The following is a 7179-nucleotide window of genomic DNA, read 5'->3' on the forward strand; positions in this document are numbered from 1 at the left end:
TTCATCTAAGGAGGTCTGTGGCTCCTCGCTCCCAGTAAACTTAACGAAACTTTTATATGAAATAGTGTTTATACACTTACATTATTTAATGGGGAGCTTGTGAAGCCTCTCCCGGGCATAGCGTCCGTGGTGAAACACCTTCACAAATTCTTCCACACATTAGTTTTTCTCTCTACTAGAGAATTCCACGTGAATACAAATATGCTCAACTAGTATGTGTTTAAGTGTATTCCTTGTATGTATGATAATATAAACAAATAGAATCATATGTATGTTATAAAAAAAATAGCATGGAAAACTTCCACTTGACATCGCTTCTATGGATGGCTAATAAATTTTAGTAATGTGCATATTTCGTCATAATATATATCCTGTCACTAATGAAAACGCTAAAAGAACTTGACGAAATGAGGTACGCCTATAGAAAGAAAGCAAGACTTCAGAAATATAAAAATATAAATTCACAAATGGCATTTATAAATAAACTTTATAAAAGTGCATCACCTCCCTCTCGAACGGTGTAACTAGGCCCCCAAAGACAAGGTTAAATGTGTGTGCTCGAGGAAGTGTCACCATGTGGTAAATTTCTCCCCGTTAAATAGTACATTGCGGCATCAAAGACGAGTAAGTTTTTTTTTTTTTTTCTTTTTTTGTGAGCTATGAAGTCGCGTGAGCTGCCCCGCAAGTGGGAAATTGCAAGTACCGCCATAACTCAATTGCAAGGCTGTATATATATTATTTCTTTTTCTTCTATACTAGATTTTTCAAAAAGTAATTTTCCAATGAGGTGTTCTTCATTTTCTGTGTAAGGACGATACCAATTGGGGTGTTTGGATCTTTCATAGGTGTAGGCTGGGCAATGTAGGAGGAAATGTTTATGCTTTTAGACAATAGAATGAGTGTAGACCCTGCTTCAATTTCTGGAATTATGCAGAAATCAGACAAGTGTTCCACGATTGAGTGATATGTAATCAACTCCGCAGCTGTGACAAGGAAATGTGTAATAAGTTTGTGCGATACAATGCGTAGTGTATGCGCGTTATACTGGTGTAGTGGTATACTTCTCTTTAGACTGCAGCGTTTCCCAACCTTTTCCGACCATAGCACCCCCTCTTGTCATATATAAGCAGTCCAGAACCCCTAACTAATATTTTGTTATTAGAAAAGTAAAGGAAAGTGAAGTGTGTCCATCACTTCCCAACACCCCTTATAACTAATTTCAGCACCCCCAGGGGGTGCTATATCCAAGTTGGGAAACGCTGCTCTAGAGTTATGAGTGAAGAGTGATGAGCAATGAGGTTGTAATACCACTCCGGTCACCCAGCTTTTTCTCGCTGTCAGAACAATGTGGACGTATTTTCCTGATATTACGATGTGAAATATTTCCCGGGTCAATCCCTCAAAAGAAAGCAATACAATTAGCTACCCACTTTGGAGATAACCAACTGTAGAAGCGAAAGGATAGTGCATGAGATTGATTTCCATGTACCCTTGCCGACATTAGCAGAACGGGTCAGCTGCTGGTTCTGGATTGCCAATTTCTTAGAGGCAGTATTTTATAGTATGTAACAGCCACTACACGTTAACGCTATCACTATGATGAGTTTAGTGTTCACTGGTGACCTCATTCGGGTAACTTTACTGACGTCTTGCCACCAATACAAACATCTTGACGCCAATATTGGTGACAAGATGCCGCTTAAGACGAGACGCCAGTGATCGATCTTGCCACCAATACTGGCTTATTTGTTTACATTCTCTCAGCTGATGGATGACGAATTATTTTGTTACTAGGATTCCTCGCATTTATGGGGGTGTTCCATTCATATATTTTTATTAGATAGCGAGGAATCAAAAGCTTTTCGTATTATCAACCCATCTCCTTTGACTGACTGTCTTCAGCCTCTTTCTCACCGCCGGAATGTTCCATCTCTTGCTATCTTCATGCTAACTGCTCTTCTGTTCTTGCTAACTGCATGCCTTCACTCCTCCTGCGGCCTCACTGCACAAAGCTTTCTTTCTCCTCTCTCCCCTAAACTCTCCAAGCGTTTCTCTGGTAATCTCTGAAACTATATACCTGCTTCTGTATTTCCAGGAACAGAGTGGGCCTTTTTTTTTGTGCTGACCTTGTCCAGCTTTCCCCTTAAATAAATAAATAAATAAATAAATAAATATATATATATATATATATATATATATATATATATATATATATATATATATATATATATATATATATATATATATATAATAAGCACAGTATCATTAGAATTTCTTAGAAAAAGCCCACTTGAGCGCTGGCTCTCCAAAGAGTAAAAAAGTGCCAAAACCGTCAGCCAGAATTAGGGGAGCAAATGCCTCGATACCTCCTCTTAAAAGAAGACAAGTTGTAGGAATTTGGAAATACAGATGCAGGGAGGGAGTTCCAGAGTTTACCAGTGAAAGGGATGAATGATTGAGCGTACTGGTTAACTCTTGCATTAGAGAGTTGGACAGAATAGGGATGAGAGGAAGAAGAAAGCCTTGTGCAGCGTGGCCGCAGGAGGAGGGGAGGCATGCAGTTAGCAAGATCAGTAGAACAGTTACCATGAAAATAGCGATAAAATATAGAAAGGGATGCAACATTTCGGCGGTGAGAAAGAGACTGAAGACAGTTAGTCAGAGGAGGGAGTTGATGAGACGAAGAGCTGATTCCACCCTATCAAGCAAAGCTGTGTGACTGGAACCCCCAAACATGCGAAGAGTACTCCATACAGGGACGGATAAGGCCCTTATACAGAGTAAGCAGTTGAGGGGCGAGAAAACTGGCGGAGACGCCTCAGAACACCTAACTTCATAGAAGCTGTTTTAGCAAGAGATGAGATGTGAAGTTTCCAGTTAAGATTATGAGCAAAGGACAGACCGAGGATATTCATTGTGGAAGAGGGAGACAGTTGAGTGTCATTGAAGAAGAGGGATAGTTGTCTGGAAGGTTGTGTCGAGTTGATAGATGGAGGAATTGAGTTTTGAGGCATTGAAAACTACTAGATTTTCTCTGCCCCAATCGGAAATCTTAGAAAGATCGGAAGTCAGGCGTTCCGTGGCGTCCCGCGTGATCTGTTAATTTCCTGAAGGGTTGGACGTCTCTGAAAGAACGTGGAAAGATGTAGGGTGGTATCATCAGCGTAGGAGTGGATAGGGCAAGAAGTTTGGTTAAGAAGGTCATTAATGAATAATAGAAAGAGAGTGGGTGACAGGACAGAACCCTGAGGAACACCACTATTAATAGGTTTAGGAGAAGAACAGTAGCCGTCTACCACAGCAGCAATAGAGCGGTCGGAAAGGAAACTTGAGATAAAGTTGCAGAGAGAAGGATAGAAGCCGTAAGAGGGCAGTTTTGAAATCAAAGCTTTATGCCAGACTCTATCAAAAGCTTTTGATATGTCTAACGCAACAGCAAAAGTTTCACCGAAATCTCTAAAAGAGGATGACCAAGACTCAGTAAGGAAAGCCAGAAGATCACCAGTAGAGCGACCTTGACGGAAGCCATACTGGCGATCAGACAGAAGATTGTGAAGTGACAGATGTTTGAGAATCTTCCTATTCAGGATAGATTCAAAACTTTAGACAAGCAAGAGATTAAAGCTATAGGACGGTAGTTTGAGGGGTTAGAACGGTCACCCTTTTAGGAACAGGCTGAATGTAGGCGAACTTCCAGCAGGAAGGAAAGGTAGAAGTCGATAGACAAAGTTGGAAGAGTTTGGCCAGGCAAGGTGCAAGCACAGAAGCACAGTTTTTGAGAACAATAGGAGGGACCCCATCAGGTCCATAAGCCTTCCGAGGGTTTAGGCCAGCAAGGGCATGGAAAACATCATTACGAAGAATTTTGATTGTAGACATGAAATAGTCAGAGGGAGGAGGAGAGGGAGGACAAGCCCAGAATCGTCCAAGGTGGAGTTGTGAGCAAAGGTTTGAGAAAAGAGTTCAGCTTTAGAGACAGAAGAGATGGCAGTGGTGCCATCAGGATGAAATAAAGGAGGAAAGATGAAGAAGTGAAGTTATTTGAGATGTTTTTGGCTAGATGCCAGAAGTCACGAGGAGAGTTTGAGTTTGAAAGATTTTGACATTTCCTATTTATGAAAGAGTGTTTGGCAAGTTGAAGAACAGACTTGGCATGATTCCGGCAGAGATATAAAGTGCATGAGATTCAGGAGATGGAAGGCTCAAGTACCTTTTGTGGGCAACCTCTATCATGTATAGCACGAGAACAGGCTGAGTTAAACCAAGGTTTAGAAGGTTTAGGTTGAGAAAAGAATGAGGAATGTACGCCTCCATGCCAGATACTAACACCTCTGTTATGCGTTCAGCACAAAGAGATGGGTCTCTGACACGGAAGCAATAATCATTCCAGGAAAATCAGCATAATACCTCCTCAGGTCCCCCAACTGGCAGAGGCAAAACGCCAGAGGCACCTTCGCTTTGGGGATCCTGCGGAGGGATTGGAAAAATAGGACAAGATACAGAAATGAGATTGTGATCGGAGGAGCCCAACGGAGATGAAAGGGTGACAGCATAAGCAGAAGGGTTAGAGGTGAGGAAGAGATCAAGAATGTTGGGCGTGTCTCCAAGACGGTCAGGAATACGAGTAGGGTGTTGCACCAGTTGCTCTAGGTCATGGAGGATAGCAAAGTTGAAGGCTAGTTCACCAGGGTGGTCAGTGAAGGGAGAGGAAAGCCAAAGCTGGTGGTGAACATTGAAATCTCCAAGAATGGAAATCTCAGCGAAAGGGTAGAGGGACAGAATGTGCTCCACTTTAGAAGTTAAGTAGTCGAAGAAATTACTATAGTCAGAAGAGTTAGGGGAGAGATAAACAGCACAGATGAATTTAGTTTGAGAGTGACTGTTAAGTCGTAGCCAGATGGTGGAAAATTCGGAAGACTCAAGAGCGTGGGCACGAGAGCAAGTTAAGTCGTTGCGTACATAGACGCAACATCCAGCTTTGGAATGAAAATGAGAATAGAGAAAGTAGGAGGGAACAGAGAAGGGCTACTGTCAGTTGCCTCAGACAGCTGTGTTTCGGTGAGGAAAAGAAGATGAGGTTTAGTAGAGGAGAGGTGGTGTTCCACAGATTGAAAATTAGATCTAAGACCGCGAATGTTGCAGAAGTTAATGTAGAAAAGTTGAGGGAGGTGTCAAGGCATTTGTGGTCTTCAACAGGAGAGGTGTCCGACCTGGGGACATTTTTGGTCCCCTTCCCAGAGGGGACTCTGAGGCGTTGTTTATTTTGGGTCCCATTTTTCTTTTAAATTTTGATTTGGAGTGAAGGGTGTATGTGTGGTAAGTGCATGTAGTTTTGTGTGAAGAAGGAGAGCTGTCTTTAGAGGGTAGGCTGTGACTACCCCTTGAGTTGTGAGACACAAAGGAAACATTCAACGAGATCACAACTAGCTTTAATGGAAGGTTCACAGCACCTCCTGAACTAGTGCTATTAGATCTCACTGGGAGTAAGTTATTGTTTCGGTAGGTGTGAGGTTTACCATGATGTCCCAAGATATTCCATGCATACCTTTCTTCTGTACATCACTCATGTCACATAAGTCAAGATTTTTTTTTTTTTTTTATGTAAGAGGGGAGAAAACTAGCCAAGAACAACAAAATAAAAAGAATGCCCACTTAATTACCCATCCCTTAGCAGTCAAAGGGTCAACCGAAATAAAGGGACAAATATCTTCAAACCTCCTTCTTGAAAGAAGTCAAGTCGTAGCAAGATGGATATACAGACACAGATAAGGAGTTCAAGAGCTTACAAACGATTGAGAGTACTAGTTAACTCTTGCATTAAGAAATTGGACAGAATAGGGATGAGAAAAAGAAGAAAGCCTTGTGCAGCGAGGCCACAGGAGGAAAGGAGGCATGTAGTTATCAAGATAAGATCAGTTAGTATGAAAATACCGGTAAAAGATAACAAGAGATGCAACATTTCGGCGGTGAGAAAGAGGCTGAAGAGAGTCAGTCAACCCTATCTAATAAAACTGTATGAATGGAACCGCACCCTCAAACATGCGAATAGCATTCCATACAGGGACGGATAAGGCCTTTGTACATAGTTAGCAGCTGGATGGATGAGAAAAACTGGCGGAGATGCCTCTAGACGTCTAACTTCATTGAAGTTGTTTTAACAAGAGATGAGATGTGAAGTTTCCAGTTTTGATTATGAGTAAAGGACAGACCGAAGATATTCAGTGTAGAAGAGGAGAACAGCTAAATGTCATTGAAGAAGAGGGAGATAGTTGTCTGGAAGATTGTGTCGAATTGATAGATGAAGGAATTGAGTTTTTGAGACATTGAACAAAGTTTTCTCTCTTCCAATCAGAAATCTTAGAAAGATAAGAAGTCAGTCGTTCTGTTGTGTCCCTGGGTGATATGTTGACGTCTTGAAGGTTGATCGCCTCTGAAAAGACATGGAAACGTGTAGTGTGGTGTCATCAGCGTAAAAGTTGATAGGGCAAGAAGTTTGGTTAATAAGATCATTAATGAATAAAAAAAAGAGAGTCGGTGACAGGACAGAACCCTGAGGAACACCACTGTTAATAGATTTAGAAGAACAGTGGCCGTCTTCCACAGCAGCAATAGACGGTCGGAAAGGAAATTTGAGATAAAGTTGCAGAGAGAAAGATAGAAACCGTAGGCGGGCAGTTCGGAACTCAAAGCTTTATACCAGACTCTGTCAAAATCTTTTCATATATCTTACGCGACAGCAAAAGTTTAACCGAAATCTCTAAAAGAGGATGACCAAGACTCAGTAAGAAATATCAGAAGATCACCAGTAGAGCGACCTAGACTGAAACCATACTGGCGATCAGATAGGAGATTGTGAAGTGACATGTTTGAATCTTTCAGAGGTGGGCGCGTTACTGGATAAGGCGCGCCCTAAAAATCTAGTCGGCACTTCAAAAAATAAAACAAAATACAAGCCGATAATACATTAAAGCTTTATATATATATATATATATATATATATATATATATATATATATATATATATATATATATATATATATATATATATATAAGGTGGTGAGCGTGGGTTCGGGCAGACGTCCATGTGTAGGTTCGAATCCCTTCACATACCGCTTTAGAGCCAGGGTTTAAAGTTACCCACATGTCACCATGATACCAAGATTCTAGGTGGTTACACTA

This window comes from Portunus trituberculatus, chromosome 18 (genome assembly GCF_017591435.1).
Source record: "Portunus trituberculatus isolate SZX2019 chromosome 18, ASM1759143v1, whole genome shotgun sequence".
In the NCBI taxonomy this organism is placed as follows: domain Eukaryota; kingdom Metazoa; phylum Arthropoda; class Malacostraca; order Decapoda; family Portunidae; genus Portunus; species Portunus trituberculatus.